The following is a 16,122-nucleotide window of genomic DNA, read 5'->3' on the forward strand; positions in this document are numbered from 1 at the left end:
TGTGCTTCTTCTGGAAAAAAGGGGGAGGCAGGGGAAAATATTATTATGCACAACAGAGAAGTGCATATCTTGTTTGAGTGATCGGTTTTTCCTTCTACATCTTCTTTATCGGTTGGTTACTATTATGGGAAGTGTTCAAGACCAGAGTGAAAATCATGGAGCAAATCACTAAAACTTGTGCTTTATAAATTTGGGAGTTAATCCCCATGTTTTGTGTTTGAGACCACTAGATTGTGGGTCTATGCGTATGTGGTTAATGGGAGGATTAGTTAATGATTGGATCATTATGGTGCTTGTTGTATAGTTGATAAACCACCTAGAAAAGGTAATCTAAGTCACTATGGTGCTTGATAGAGAGTTGTTAACCACCTAGATAGTGGATTATAGATCCTTTATGGTGCTTTCTATGAAAAGAAAGCTAATAAACCACCTAGATAGTGGTTTCAATCTCTTGGACTAAGTATACTCCATCTGGACCCTGTGTGAAGCCCTATGAATGGAATCGATAGAGTAAGTGAGCAATTGTGGTGCTTACTATCAAAGGATAATTGATAAACTACCTGGACAATGAACTCCATCTCTGAGTGCCCATTTAAACCATTGGTTTGAATTTTCCCTAGGGGAAGAATTCCCTCAAACTTTGGTGTTTGTGTTGTTTTATCACTCTTAAAACACCTAAACCACAACCATTAATTATCAACCAGGGTAGGTATTTTTTTATTTCAAGGGTGTTTGTACTGTCTGTGCCGATACATGAACAACCAGGGAACACAAAAATTTCGTTGAACACACTTGCAGAATTCTTGAAACATTCTTGCAGAAATGAAACTCACACTTGCAGAAATTAAAGAACACAGTACAGAAATTAAGATACACACTGCAAGAATGAAACTCATTCAGCAAAGGAAAAATTCACACTTCATAAGCTTCATAAAATAAATAGACGCGACATGCATTGTTAACTAGAGTGCAACAATAATATTAAACGTCAAACCATAAATCCAGTGTAACAACATACCATAAATATGAAAATATAAGTGTGTCTATTCCACAATACATGCAACAACAATTAGAAATTCACATCAACATCTAAGAAAATAAATATCCTACTAATATTGTGATCCCTGCTAAAGAGGAGGGCCCTTCCTCCCTAGAAGGGTGCAAGGATGGAACGAAACTACTTAAGAATTCAACATAGGGATTGCAAAATCATCACCAAGTACTTGTTGTATTAAAATATATGAAAGATAAAAGATCAAAATGTTGCTATTGTTCCATATTTTGTCGTCCCCTTCTCATAGGATTGAGCCCTTTTATAAATTATTACAGGGCCCCAAAATTAGGGAACAAATCAGTCATGAGAATCTTACGATTCTCGTGATGATCGATTTAACAGAAATAAATTAAAATAGAAGTTGTTACAAACAATTTTCAATTAAATATGTATTATGGTTATGCCACTTTTTATAATTATAACTGCTCAAATCTTTGCAACCTTTTGCATAGAGTTACATCTCATGATCTTCAACAATTATCTCTAAAATAGTGGCCACAGTCGTTAACAGCAGTGTAGCAGTGTAACAACAACATGTGGTGTAACATCAAACCCAGGGTGTAACAACAAGTATCAGTAGTTGTTCACCCACTTTATTAATTACAACAACACCTGAAAGAAAAACATCCAAAAGATCTCTTCCACAATTTCCCTGGTTAGTCGATCCAAAAATACATTGTTTCTTTCGATACTTAACAGAAAATGCCATAATAATATGTCAGAGAAAAAGATTGCTTCTTGACCACGGAGAGTGACATTGTGTCAAGGGATTGATTGATTTAGTGAAGGCAAATGGCAAAAAATAATGAAAACAGTGCCTAAAATATCCTTAAATACTACACCCAACGTCTCCCCCCAACTAAAGCCACTGCATGCCCTCATGCAGATTCCTTTAAATGTTCAGGGTCGTCCTTTATTATGATACTGGTGTGTTGTTGTTGTAGTTCTGTAAGATCATAAACACTTGCAGTATCTTCATCCTCTTGCATGTATCCTTGACTAGCCATAAGCTAAGTGGTCCAGGAAATATCGTCATACCTGTTTAGCTGGTAGTGAGGTTGGTAACTCTCAATCGAAAGCCAAATCAAAGGGAATTCGAACTTAAGTCTTATCCAAAAACCTTCCATTGATTTAACAATTCGTGCATACTCGGGAACTCAGTAACAATTATCACAAAATTACAAAATCCAAAGGGATCCCTTATATGTAAAGTTTCATTGCTTGCTTTCGCGTGTTTCAATATTCCCATCAATGCTTTGCTTTTCAATTGTGCAAAAATATTAAGACAAAATCCGATGAATCTTCTCTTGTACTGGGATGATTGTTTCACCATGTTAGGAGTACTCATAAATTTTCTGAATTCTCACCTCGGGGAAGTAGCCATGCTAGGCTTTGATCTTATTTTCAGCGTTGTTGTCTCTTCATTCCTATCAGATGATGTCTTGGTGAGATTCCAATCAACTTGGTTCCTCATAAAATATATGAAGGCTTGCAGTTGTAAGTCTCCAACATAAGAAAAAAAGTTCATAGTCATTTGTAGATTAGCATGCTTAGCAAATATATTGTGCAAAAAGAGTTCACATAGCAAACTTTGTTCATCAAAATCACAGGAACAGAATACATTTAAAAGAGTTCTAGTAGAAACATCCTTATAGGGTCTATTCTCACAGATAAATTTCAATTTGAAAATGTAAAACTTTTCCCACAAGAAAACCGGATAAGATGGAGATGGCACCATGCAACCTAAAAGGTTCAGGTCTAACTCGTACATTTCTCTTCTATCTTTAGTCAATTCCTCAATTTCTTATCGCAATTATTGACTTTTTTCTTCCTTCTTCTTCTCAACTTCCTTTGTCTCCCATTTTATGAGTTCTTCTGTCAGCAACTCCTCAACCCATTGATCCTTAAGAGTGTGAATAATATTTTGATGCTCCTCTAAATAAATTACTCCCTTTTTGAGGGAGAGTGCCAATTGTTGCCAATTCTACAATTCATAAATCAATAAAAGATTTTCTAAATGCCAATTTGCCTCAAGGTCTAGTGCAACGAAATTGGTAACAAAATCTTGAAATTGGAGTTGTTTTGCCTTGGCTGTTGGTTCTTTTGTAACATAAGATTCATCAATAGGTTCTTGTGGATCCACTCTTACTTTTTCTTCTTGAAAAAATTATGCCTTGACTATTCATTCTTGTGTAACAACAATGTCATCGACAGGTTCTTATGTTTCAGATTCCAGGTCAAATTCCATAGGGCGCTATGTTTCGACTGGTGGTTCTTGTGTAATAACCCACCATGGTTCTGTCTAAGTTTCCTTCGAGATGGTGTTTGCATCACATATTTTATACCTTGTTGTTGCCATCCCTTTAGTACATGTTGCACATACAGGCCCCTGTGTGGTTTCTACTCCCATTTTATCAACAACATCCGCTAATGTGTCAAGATCTCAAACCCTTGTTTCCCTATCCCTGTCCTTAATTGTTTCTTCAATTCTTTATTTTTTGCTTCTAATTCTCTAATTTTGAGCAGTAGGGCTTGGTTTTCATTCTTACATGGCGAAGGAGTATCTTGCTACTTGGCTTGTTCTTCTTTCTTCTATTCCTTTGTGCCTTCATGCTTGCTTAATTCCTTTTCAAATGGTGGCGAGGATTCTGGTCAAGTGCCAACCTTGACCCTTCCCTTTGGTGTTCTGCCATCGATAGGTCTTTCCATCGATCTCTTCTTGCTTCCAACTCCGGAGGATTTCCCCCACTCCTCAACTACATCATTTTTTCCTGGAACATCTGTGGAGGTTTCAACTTGTTTCTGACGTGAAGTTCTTGTTTTTTCTTTAATGAAATCCTCCCAGCTTTGCCCTTTCCACTCCAGGGCCTCTAATATGATCATATTTATAAGTCCATGATTAGTGATAAAACTTTTCGGGTGTGAGGCAACCTTTACCACGACCACCATATGCTTAAAATTATCCAAAAGGAAGTAAGGAAGATTGATCAGCTACCTATGCCGAAGATGATTCAACAACGGAAAATGGTAATTAAAAACTATCATTGCACGCCCCTCACATCTAATATATTTAATGATAAACAAAGCAACATCATTCCATGGTTGTGGAAGGGAAATGTGGTTAATTCCCCTTCCCTTCTTAGCCAATTGCTCCTCTCCTTGCAAAAATTCAGTCTTGAGGGATGGGTCATTGATTTTCTGATTGAACCATCTCTTTCCTTTAGTTTGAAGTGTTGTTACTCGGGCGACTACTTCCTCTGTAACCTCCAACTTTAAACCTCTAACCTCTGTTTGGTTTCTGTCCAAATTCCAGGCAAATTCTAGAGCAATGCTTTCATATGACCCTCTTAGTTGCTCAAAAAAAACCGAGCCACCCTGCTTCTCTGAAGATTTGACAAGTTTCTAGGCAATTCTCTAAAGCCTCTATGTAATTTGGCTTGTGTCTTACCGATGCTCCACCCATCCTGCACTGTTACAACTTATTGTGCTTCTGTTTACCCATTATCATAATTCCTGAGAAATCTATGCAATGAGGATGCGGAGCCTCGTTGGGGTGGATATCAAGGCAGTAGGCAAGGTTGTCAATTCAAAAAATCGTGCAATGTGGGTTATCATTTCGTTATTAATCCAAGGGTATGGAAGTCTGGCTTAGGTACAGTTCACACTTGATGAAATGATTGCTCATAAAAAGGTGATAATGATTACAATATTTGCCACTTCAAATCAAGTTATATTCTGAATCACAAAATGATTCACCCCCGGACTTAAATCCAAAGGTCGTCCTTAGTTGTTAGAATGCAATGACATATTAGTTTCCATAACTGCTAAGTAAAGAAAAAATCAATCAATATTCCTTCTTGAACGACTTACCGAAGGGTGATGTAATTGATACCGACAATGACCATTAGTGATGAGGATTATTGAGGCGAACAGTTGTAATTGGTTCCCTGTTGTAATCGTCTCCCACCAGATCGGTTGTTATAAATGTAACAACAAATGGATTTCTTTGTGATAACTAAATGTTTACAGTTGAACTTTTATTATTATAATATATGCCTTGGAGAGTGTTACGCCCTCAAAGGGATTACTAAAAATGATACAATAAAATAAATAAAACTACACTTGTAACAACATAATATATATGTGTAACAACGTTTTGTTACATAACTTATTAAAAAGAAAAATGTGTACTAGCTGCCACAAAGTGGTTTTCAGCTAATATAGTTATCTACTTGTGCCCCACAAGAGGTTTTCACAGGCAGATTTTATTTATTATTATTATTATTATTATTATTATTATATATATTTATATATTTAAATGTTGTATCAACCGCCAACAAGAGTTGGTTTTCAACTGCTACACTTATTGAAATTAACAATTTGACAGCAAAGGAGAATTTTCTCCTGTCCCTGTGACTTGAAGATTGGAACCTAAGACAATGTTGACAAATGAATCCCTTGAGGTTGGTTTATGATATAACCAAAGATGATGCCCATTGGCTAGTAATGATGTCTTGGCATTGTCTATGGTGACTAATTTCACAATCCCATTGTCAAAAACTATATCAACCGGCTCATAGGGACCTAACCATCTGGTGCAGAGCTTCCCTTTGAAATCTTTGAATTGTGAGTCATATAATAGAGTCTAATCGCTTTTCTGAAACACCTTATTTTTGATAAACTTATCATGCCAATTAGCCCTCTGTTGTTGGATGGTAGCCAATCTCTTTTCATCTAATTCATTTAACCAGTTCAACTGATGTTCTTGTGTTGTAGCCAGATCTAGGTTCACTTGTAATGTTGTTCTAAGTGTTTTTATTTCAAACTCTATGGGGAATAATGGATTTTTACCATACACTAATTCTTATGGTGAAAATCCAGTAGTATTTCTCCATGTAGTTTTGTATGCCCATAGTGCCTCTGGAATTTTATCATCCTAGTTCCTCCAATGACTGATGACAATCTTGGTGAGAATTCCTTCAATAACTTTATTGGTGCTTTCCACTTGACCATTTGTTTGTGGATGATATGGTGAATTAATCTTGTGACAGATCATTAATTTCTCAACTAACTTTTGTATCAAATGAGATGTGAACTATGGTCCTCCATTGTTGGCTTGATGGGCCCTGACCCAGGTTCAGCGTTAATTAGCCAAGAAAATCCCTAAAGTGCAGACTGAAGTCTCACCTGAAGCAGTATGGGGGATGCAGGAACCAAGTTTCTGCACCCTGAGATGGTTGTGATGTCAGTTTTACACTTTAACTCTACTTTTGCGCAGATCGATAAGCCTTTAAGGCTTATCGATGAACTTCTTTATTGGTCTTTCAGAACCTCTGTGAAGATCTGTGATCGTCCTTCGCGTAACCCTAACAAGAAACCTTGGCACTTACATGCCTCTGTAACTACTTTGTTGTATAGTTTCCCGAATTATCTTAAGTGTTCATCAATTCTATCATGCAATTAAGATTGCCTTCGTGTAAACAAATATCTCTACTTGCATTAATATAATAGAGGAAAACATATATATTCACACATCAAATTAGCAATAAAAATTAAACCCAGTGCTTAACATAACATAATCACATGCAATTGACAGAAGTAAAATGCACAGTAATTTCAAAATACTTCTCTTTATTGATGGTTCATATTTTCTAGTAAAAACTCTAACTTCCCTGCGCACACAGCTGCAAGGGTTTGTGCACTCAGCTGCGGACTTCTACCATAGGCCTCTGCGCACTCAGTTGTAGAGCCTCTTTCCTATGCTAAGACTCTCGCTCTTCGCTCTTTACAAAATCATCAATGACTCTATCTATCTATCAACTGAACTGAACTATCTTAGACTCCTCTAAGACCTCCTTTTTACACAATCCCATGGTCCGCGGACCAGGGGCAGATCTCATCAAGCCGACACAACCTATCTAAAATAAGGACGGAAACCCTTTTTGACTCTTGATATCTTCTCTGCGATCACAAAATGCGGAGACTTTACATTTCTTTATTCAAAATTCGGGATTTCTTCCCCAAAACTCGGGCTTTTAACCCCAAAATTGACCCCATGGGACCCGTACCCAACAGGTCCCCAACACAAACATGGTGACTCACTTCAGTTCGAGCTACGGATGTGGCACATGCAGCTGTCAAAAGGAAATACGCTTTTCTTATGGGTCAGTTGAGCTATTGCATGATGGACTTCAGTTAGAACTCAAGTGGTTGAGTTTGGTGGAGTTGATTGAGGAGTTGATGGAGTTGTGTTCAGTTTGACTTAGTTGAACTAGTTGTATTTAGTCTAACGGAAGAATACACTAGTGATGAGTGATGTGAATTAATTATTAATTAATTCACTAATTATTAACTCATAAAGCAACTAAAGAATACATCAGTTAACTCAGTGCATGGACAGTTTAGTGGAGACAGGTGTTAGACGTTGATATTGCTATCAGTTGTGACTATAGTTGTGCATGAGATCTTGCAAAATCAATGGATAGAGTAATTCCAATGAGGATTGCGTGGTTTAGCCAAGGAAATACGAGTTTGCTTCAGCCATTCATCATTATTCTCATGCAGGATTGTGCAGTGGAGGCAGGCAAAGCAGTGGAGGAGATTTGAACCTCTGATTGATTCAGATCTGAGCTAGTTTTGTGTGTAACAGGTGGAGATAGTACTGAGTACTTGTGAGGAGTATTGTACTATGCATTGTTACATGTTCTCAATCAATATAATATACAGATAGTGTGGGGTTTTCAGTTGTATGCTTTCCTTGGGTTACATATTATGTTAATGTGTGCATGTGATTGATGTTTCATTGTTTTTAATGCTGCTAAATTGATGATCAACGTAGAGGAGGTTATGTATTATGCATGTATTCCACAATAGTGTATAATCAGGATAATCTCTGTGAATAAGTGTCATATTATTCAGAATTTCTACATGGTATCAGAGCCAAGTTGATCATTAGATCTATTATTCAGAAAGTGTTTACATTTTATTTCTTCAAGCAGAGTCTATAATCGGGCTAGGTAGCCTCTGGATTCATCCTTCCTTTGGAAGGTGAGATATCCGGTAAAAGCCCATACAGTCAATCTCTGTACGAGAAATACTTTGTTCTCATGAATTTTAGATCAGAGGCGGTTGAGTTTTGAGCTGGTGGAATTCGAATTTGCAGCAGTGTTTTCTTGGTGTCAAAGTTGAAATGTCTTTCAACGGATTGCGATTGGAGTATGCTCTTGAGGGCAGCTCGAATTATATTGTATGGAAGGACAGGATGATCTAACAATGGGCTGAAGGAGTTCATAGAGGCTGAGGTCCAAAAGCCTACTGATACTGCGCAAGTTGAGGCTTGGCAAAAGAAGACAACAAAGTGTCGAAGGATTCTGGTGGAGGGCATGAAGGATCACATTGTGTCCAGCCTGCATGGAAAGGCTTCTCCATACTTGATGTGGAAAGCGTTGACAGATCTATTCCAAAGCAAGAGCGATCAGAGGAAGCTGGCACTCAAGGATAAACTCATAAACATTAAGTGTGAGAAAGGAGACAGTATGCCCAAGTATCTCATGAAATTCACTCAGTTTAGGGATGAGCGGGGAAGTGTGGAGGTGACTGTCGATGATGAGGACTTGGTGAGCTTGGCTCTCCTTGGTCTTTCGAAGAGTTGGCATTCCTATCAGGACTCTGTCAATGGTCGGGAGAAATTTCCAGGATGGGAGAGACTTTGGTCAAATCTTGTGCAAGAGGAGATCAGGCGGAATACTAGGGAGGGATTTTCATCAAAGGCATCTGATGAAGAAAATTGCGCTTTGGCTACCAAAGCAAAGAAGGGGAAGGAGAAGGGTTCTCTTTCTGAATCCAGTTCTTCCAATGATGGGAAGAAGGTTGACAAATCGAAAGTGTGATGCTTTCGTTGTCATGAGTTGGGCCATTATGCTACTAATTGCCCAAAGAAGAAATCCAAGAAGGGATCCGGGGAAGGATCTGAAGGTGAGGCACTTGCTTCACAGTTTGAGTTGGATTTCACACTCTTCGCATGCAAGGTTTCATCTATGGTGGGAAGTGGTTGGTTTCTTGACAGTGGAGCTTCTTTCCACATGACCGGTGACAAGATTTTGTTTAGTACTTTGGAGGAGAAAGATCTCCAGATACTCATAGGGATGGGTATTGATGAGAAGTATAGTGTCTCAGGTGTAGGCACGGTTATTTTTCAGAGGGAGCATGGAGCTCGCCTTACCTTAACCAATGTCAAGTATGTACCAGGACTGAAGAGAAACTTGGTGTCGATCGCGATGCTGGAAGACAGAGGCTATGATGTAGTCTTCAGTAAGGGAAAGGTTTTCCTTAGACACATCATCACTAGACAGGTGAAGCAGATTGGTTCACGGGTCAAGAACCTATATGCTCTTGAGGTTCAAGATGCATGCAAAGCCTTGAGTAGTGAGGCAACTGATGGAGACTTGGTGGTTGAGAGGGAGCGTATATTACCTCTCAACATGCAGAGCCAGAAGAAGTCTCAGACGATTGTGGAGAAGCCACGATTGGTACAACAGCTTCAGGAGGTTGTGGAGCAGCCACAACAAGGGAAGCTGAGAGGAGATCGAGTAGAGATATCTAGTCATGCAGAGACCTCCAGTAGGGGGAAACTTCGAGCCATTTGGGCAGAGGGATCACATGCAGCCATACCTCCAGGTAGGAGGTGGGGTGATGTGGATTGATCGTCCCAAGGAGGAGGGGCAGGATCCTTGAGGTACCCAACCTCTTGGATGAGACCTTGCTACGGAAGCCCTAATGTGGAGTAGAAGGAACTGATTGATTGGGTAGAGACAGATGCGGATGGAGCGACAGAGAGAGCGACAGTGTAGGGAATCCCAGGACAACGCATAGCTAGCAGGCTACAGCAATGCGAGAGGCACAAGTGTTTTGCACAGTGTTAGGTGGCACAGAGAAGTGTGCAATGGTGTGAGATGCATGGAGATGTTGCAGTAGCGCAGATGTCAGAGAGGGAGCACTTGTTAGCAACAGGTAGAGCTTCAGCATCAGAGTATGTTCCTAGCCCAATAGAGTGGTCAGTTGGGAGTGTTTTTGTTCCAAGTGTTGTTGGAGCAAGTGGACCGGGAAAATGTGTTGCATGCAGAACATTCCAGAGTTGCAGGATAGGGGTTGCAGATAATCCATATCTTGTTGAGAGGGAGTGTTGAAAATGCAACAAGATGATGGAGCTTAGTGGAAAGGAGTCGCCTTCACTAAGTGGGCCCGCAGGCTATTTTTGGCGCAAAGTCTATTTTTAGACATATGGATCATGGTCTATGAGTTGCAGGATGCTATTTGTGGATGATTGGTCATGTTGGTAAAAATAGATGGACTTATATTTTTAGACATATGGGCGGAGTCTATTTTTAGACTGCCAGGCTAAAAATAGAACAATCGAATATTATTAGCTCTTAATAATATTTGGACTATAAACATTATCTTATCCTCTTGGAGCACTTCAGTTCGAGCTACGGATGTGGCACATGTAGTTGTCAGAAGGAAATACGCTTTTCTTATGGGTCAGTTGAGCTATTGCATGATGGACTTCAGTTAGAACTGAAGTGGTTGAGTTTGGTGGAGTTGATTGAGGAGTTGATGGAGTTGTGTTCAGTTTGACTTAGTTGAACTAGTTGTATTTAGTATAACTGCAGAATACACTAGTGATGAGTGATGTGAATTAATTATTAATTAATTCACTAATTATTAACTCATAAAGCAACTAAAGAATACATTAGTTAACTCAATGCATGGACACTTCAGTGGAGATAGGTGTTAGAGGTTGAGATTGCTATCAGTTGTGACTATAGTTGTGCTTGAGATCTTGCACAATCAATGGATTGAGTAATTCCAATGAGGATTGCATGGTTCAGCAAGGGAAATACGAGTTTGCTTCAGCCATTCATAATTATTCTCATGCAGGATTGCGCAGTGGAGGTAGGCAAAGCAGTGGAGGAGATTTGAACCTATGATTGATTCAAATCTGAGATAGTTTTGTGTGTAATACGTGGAGATAGTACTGAGTACTTGTGAGGAGTATTGTACTATGTATTGTTACATGTTCTCAATCAATATAATATACATATAGTGTGGGGTTTTCAGCTGTATGCTTTCCCCGGGTTACATACTGTGTTAATGTGTGCATGCGATTGATGTTTCATTGTTTTTAATGCTGCTAAATTGATGATCAACGTAGAGGAGGTTATGTATTATGCATGTATTCCGCAATAGTGTATAATCGGGATAATATCTGTGAATAAGTGTCATATTATTCAAAATTTCTACAAACCTCCTAGCTCCACTTGGACTACTGCAACTTCGGTCGTGCACTATGTCGCCACCTGCTTCATCTCCTCAACTAGCTGCCCTGTCGCTGGTCCTGTACTCTTTGAATGTATCTTCTGCTGAGTCGCATGCAGACCAACTAGCTTTCCTTCATTGGTGATGGTGAGCGCATAGGCTTCATCAAGCCAAGGCCCTATTCTGGCCTTGAGGACGCTCTATTTGTGTTGCGCTGCATCCACCTGCTCCTTTAGTACCTTTGCATCCTGCAGTTTTGCTAGCCACTACGTAAGGGCAATGTGCACACCATCATTTTGACTTCATCATATCTCTAATGCAGCTCCCGAGCCTCCGTTTCCAACCTTTTCAAGGTGGGATCCTCCTGCAAATTGGTAACCACTTTGAGTGCTTGCTCAAAGAGCTTGGTGCACTCCTTCACTGTGTTGTTCACTACTGCCACGACCTCTTTCATAGATGTCTCGCGTTGCTCTCTAACTTCTGGCAGGGTTGAAGGCTAGGCCTTCAATTGCAGTTCTGCAATCTTGAGGTTGAGGCCAAACTGAACCTTCGCCAACTCAGTTGTGGCGTCGCGCACTCTGGCAGCGAGCTTTCGAATCCACACATCTACTGGCTCATCATCGGGAATGTCCATCTCTGGGACAAACCTACATGCCTTAGCCACTACCTTGGTCATGCACTCATTTTTTTTGTGATGGCTTTGACGAGGTTAACAGCATAATCTCTTTGTATAGTCCTCTGAGCGTTGTTGACTTTCTGCTCACTGATTACCTGTAACGCGCGTTGTTTGCGAGCCTGAAGTTCCGCGATCACATCATCCTACAAATTGTGAAGCGTCTCACTGGGAAGCGCGGCCAAATTGAGCCCAACTCCTTTGAGGGCATTGACAGCAAGTCTATCAGCTTCAGTCTCTGTGATTAGCACTCCCTCTGGTAGCATTATTGTGCGGGGATCCAGTGTGTGCACCATCCCTACTACTTCTGATGTGCTAGGCACCAAACTAGTTAACGTTGTGTTGCTTCATCCCATGCTGGTTTAGACCTGTGATGCCTAGATGTGCAGCTCGCGCAGACCCGTCTGAATGGCACCCAAGGCCTGTTTTTGTTGTAATTCGAACTACTGTATCAATTTCACAATGGCATCCCTTACCGTATCACCGATATCATTTAAATCACCTTCTGTTAAGGTGATCGAATCGAGAGAAGTCTTGCTAGCCTTAGACTTCTTTTGTGGCCCTACCTTCTCTGGATCTCTATTGTGCTTAATGCGAAATGTCCGCTCCTCTGTGTTTCGACCGCTAGTCCTCCTCCTCTATCTCCAAGGAAGGCGACTTCTAACTCCTATTAGAGTCGCGCTCCTCTTCTTCCGCATGTCCTCCCGTCTGCTTCGTGGTGGCATGCTCTGCCTTGGCCTTGTCCTCAGCCTCCTTTTTTTCTCTTTGCGTCCAACTATTCCATCTTCAACTTGTCCTCTTCCTTTTCCCACTGCATTGCAGTCTTGCTAGACCCAGTTGTCAAGTTCGAGGTAGTGCATCAATTTGCCGGCTAGCGGTCGAGGACCACTATAATTGTGTCGTCTGTGGCCAGGTATGGCAAGTCATACCATTTCTTCTCAGGATCCTTTCACGCACAAATCGAGACACAATGGAAGTCAGCCTTTAAATCCACATACTCTTGCAGCTTCTCAAAAATGTTTGGTGACAGCCACGGTTTGCGATTGATGGCTGTATGGATACTCATCTCCATCAATATCCAAAAGACCTTGTTGTCCTTGACCCTTTGAGGGTCCTTCGTAGCCCATAGCGAAGCGAAATTCACTGCTTCTGGTAGGTCGGGCACGACCGGAGGAAACTGGTTATCCTCTAGTAACTCCCACGCGACCAGCACTATGGACAACAGTAGCTAGGAATAGTGGAATGTTTTGTTATGATCTTGCACCTCTCTGCAGTTAGCGAGGAACTCCCCGTAGAGGTATGGATGGATGAGATGAGGATGGAGGTAGTATGGGTATTCGTGGGAACCCTTGTCTTATCAATTGAATAGCGCTCAACGGAGAAGCCTATGCTACTCCTTCATTGTCACTTAGAGGGGCTTCAATTAGCGGGCTGTATTTAGGACCTTTTCTTCAACCGTCCCTGAAAGACCTTCCACTTCCCATAGCTCCAAACATCAAGGTAATTGCACGACCCGTTTTTCACACAAGAGCATCTTAATCTAAGTATTTAATCATTTCAAATACTTACCTCGTTACCCCTTGAAGAAGAGGCACTCTGCTTCACTGTAACTGACTAAAGTATCGACCGTGAACTCTGTCACAAACCCTCCTATGATATAGTCAATCCAATGATTGACAGTGTGTGCAATCTTATCTTCAGAGGCTTCCAATTTCTGTACTAACTCCAAGGTCCAGACAATCGGACCATCAAGCATCCACCTCCCTTGGTTGTCTGCCAACTTCGCCATCCACTCGTATAATTCAACAATTTAGGAACAAAAGAAGATTTTGTGTATCACAGTGTAAAGATATTTGTCCAACCACTATTCTTTCGTCAATCGCGGATTCTTATTTTCTTGTGCCACAAATTTGTGGATCTTTCTATCCAACTAGTCTTCAATATCCTTCTTAGTTGGATTCCAATGATGCGACATCGCACATCTCGTTATGCAGATCTTGGTCCTGGCAACAGAACCATTTGTTGGCTTGATGGACCCTAACCTAGGTTCAACATTAGTCAGCAAAGAAAATCCCTACACTATTGGCCCTTTCGACATCTGCCCGTGGAGCGCAGACTGAAGTCTCACCCAAAGTAGTATGGGGGGATGCAGGAACCAAGTTTTCGCACCCTGAGATGGTTGTGATGTCGGTTTTACAATTTAACTCTGACTTCATGCAGATCAATAAGCCTTTAGGGCTTATCGATGCACTTCTTTATTAGTCTTTCATAACCTTCGTGAAGATCTGTGATCATCCTTCGCATAACCCTAACAAGCAACCTTGACACTTACACGCCTCTGTAACTACTTTGTTGTATAGTTTCTCGAATTATCTTAAGTGTTCGCCAATTCTATCATGCAATTAAGATTGTCTTCACATAAACAAATATCTCTACTTGCATTCATATAACAGAGGAAAACATATATATTCGCTCATAAAATTAGCAATAAAACATAAACCAACTGCTTAACATAACATAATCGCATGCAATTGACAGAAGTAAAATGCATAGTAATTTCAGAATACTTCTCTTTATTGATGGTTTATATTCTCCAGTATAGACTCTAACTGCCCTGCACAGACAACTGTAGGGGCCTGCGCACTCAGTTGCGGAATTCTACCCTAGGCCTCTACGCACTCAACTGCAGAGCCTCTTTCCTACGCTAAGACTCTCACTCTTCACTCTTTATAGACGCATCAATGACTATATCTATCTATCAACTGAACTGAACTATCTTAGACTCCTCTAAGACCTCCTTTTTATACAATCTCATGGTCCGCGAACCAAGGGCGGATCTCATCAATCCAACACAACTTATCTAAACTAAGGGCAGAAACCCTTTTTAACTCTTGATATCTTCGCACTCCGTGATCACAAAATGCGGAGACTTTACATTTCTTTATACAAAATTCAGGCTCTCTGCCCCAAAACTTGGGCTTTTAATCCCAAGATTGACCCTAGGGGACCCGTTCCCAACATCCATCTATCACTATTTCTCGAGGTACTCAAAAGAGAACAAAAATGTCTTCAAACAAAAAGTCTGAAACAACATGATCAGTTGCCCTTATTAGTGCCTTCGCTTCAACCCACTTTATGACATAATCTGTACAGACTAGGATGTAGGATTCTTGCTAAGATGAAGGGTTAATTGGTCCTACAAATTCTAAGTCCCACTTCTCAAATGGCTCTAAAACTATTTGAGGTTGTAATGGCATTTCATCTTACCGAAGTGGTTGACACATTCTTTGACAATTGTCACATCCCTTTACAAATTTCTTTGCATCCTGAAATATAGTAGGCCAATAGTATCAAATTGAAAGCATTATATGCCCTTTCCTCTTATCTGCAAAGTGTCCTCCATAAGGTTCTTCATGATAGGCTCTGAGGATATCAAAAATCTCATCCTCTCTTACACAACACCTGATCTGACGATTTGGCTCTACGTAGTAGAGGTATCCTTCCACCCAAGAGTATCTTGCACTTTGCTGAACAATTTTCTTATTTTCTTTTGAGGACAGATGTTGTGGAAATATTCCTACATCAATGTAGTTATCTATGTCTACATACCATGGTGAGTGAATTGAAATAGTAAAAATATATTCATTTGCAAAATAATCCTCAACAGACATGCAATGACTATTAACATCTAGCATAGAAAGAAAACCATCCACTACATTGTCTTTTCCAGGTTTATCTAGAATTGTTATATCAAACTCTTGCAACAGCAACAACCATCGTGTAACCCTACCATTAGTAACATGTTTATTATTTAAAGATTGATTGGGAAAGTGATCAGTATGCACAAATATTTGATAACCTGTAATATAGTTCCTAAGTTTATTAATGGCATGCACTACTACAAGAAATTGTTTTTCTGTAACTATGTAATTTAATTCAGCCGGAGTCAGATTTTTTTTGATGTAGTAGATAGCATATGGCTTGTTGTCTTCTATTTGACCTAACACATCTCCCACACTAATATCAGATGCATCAGTTGCTATATGAAATGGAAAATTCCAGTTCGGCCCTCACAAGACAG

Source organism: Pinus tabuliformis, chromosome 4_2 (assembly GCF_031772625.1).
Source record: "Pinus tabuliformis cultivar Carrire ecotype Pingquan chromosome 4_2, CPIR1, whole genome shotgun sequence".
In the NCBI taxonomy this organism is placed as follows: Eukaryota; Viridiplantae; Streptophyta; class Pinopsida; order Pinales; family Pinaceae; genus Pinus; species Pinus tabuliformis.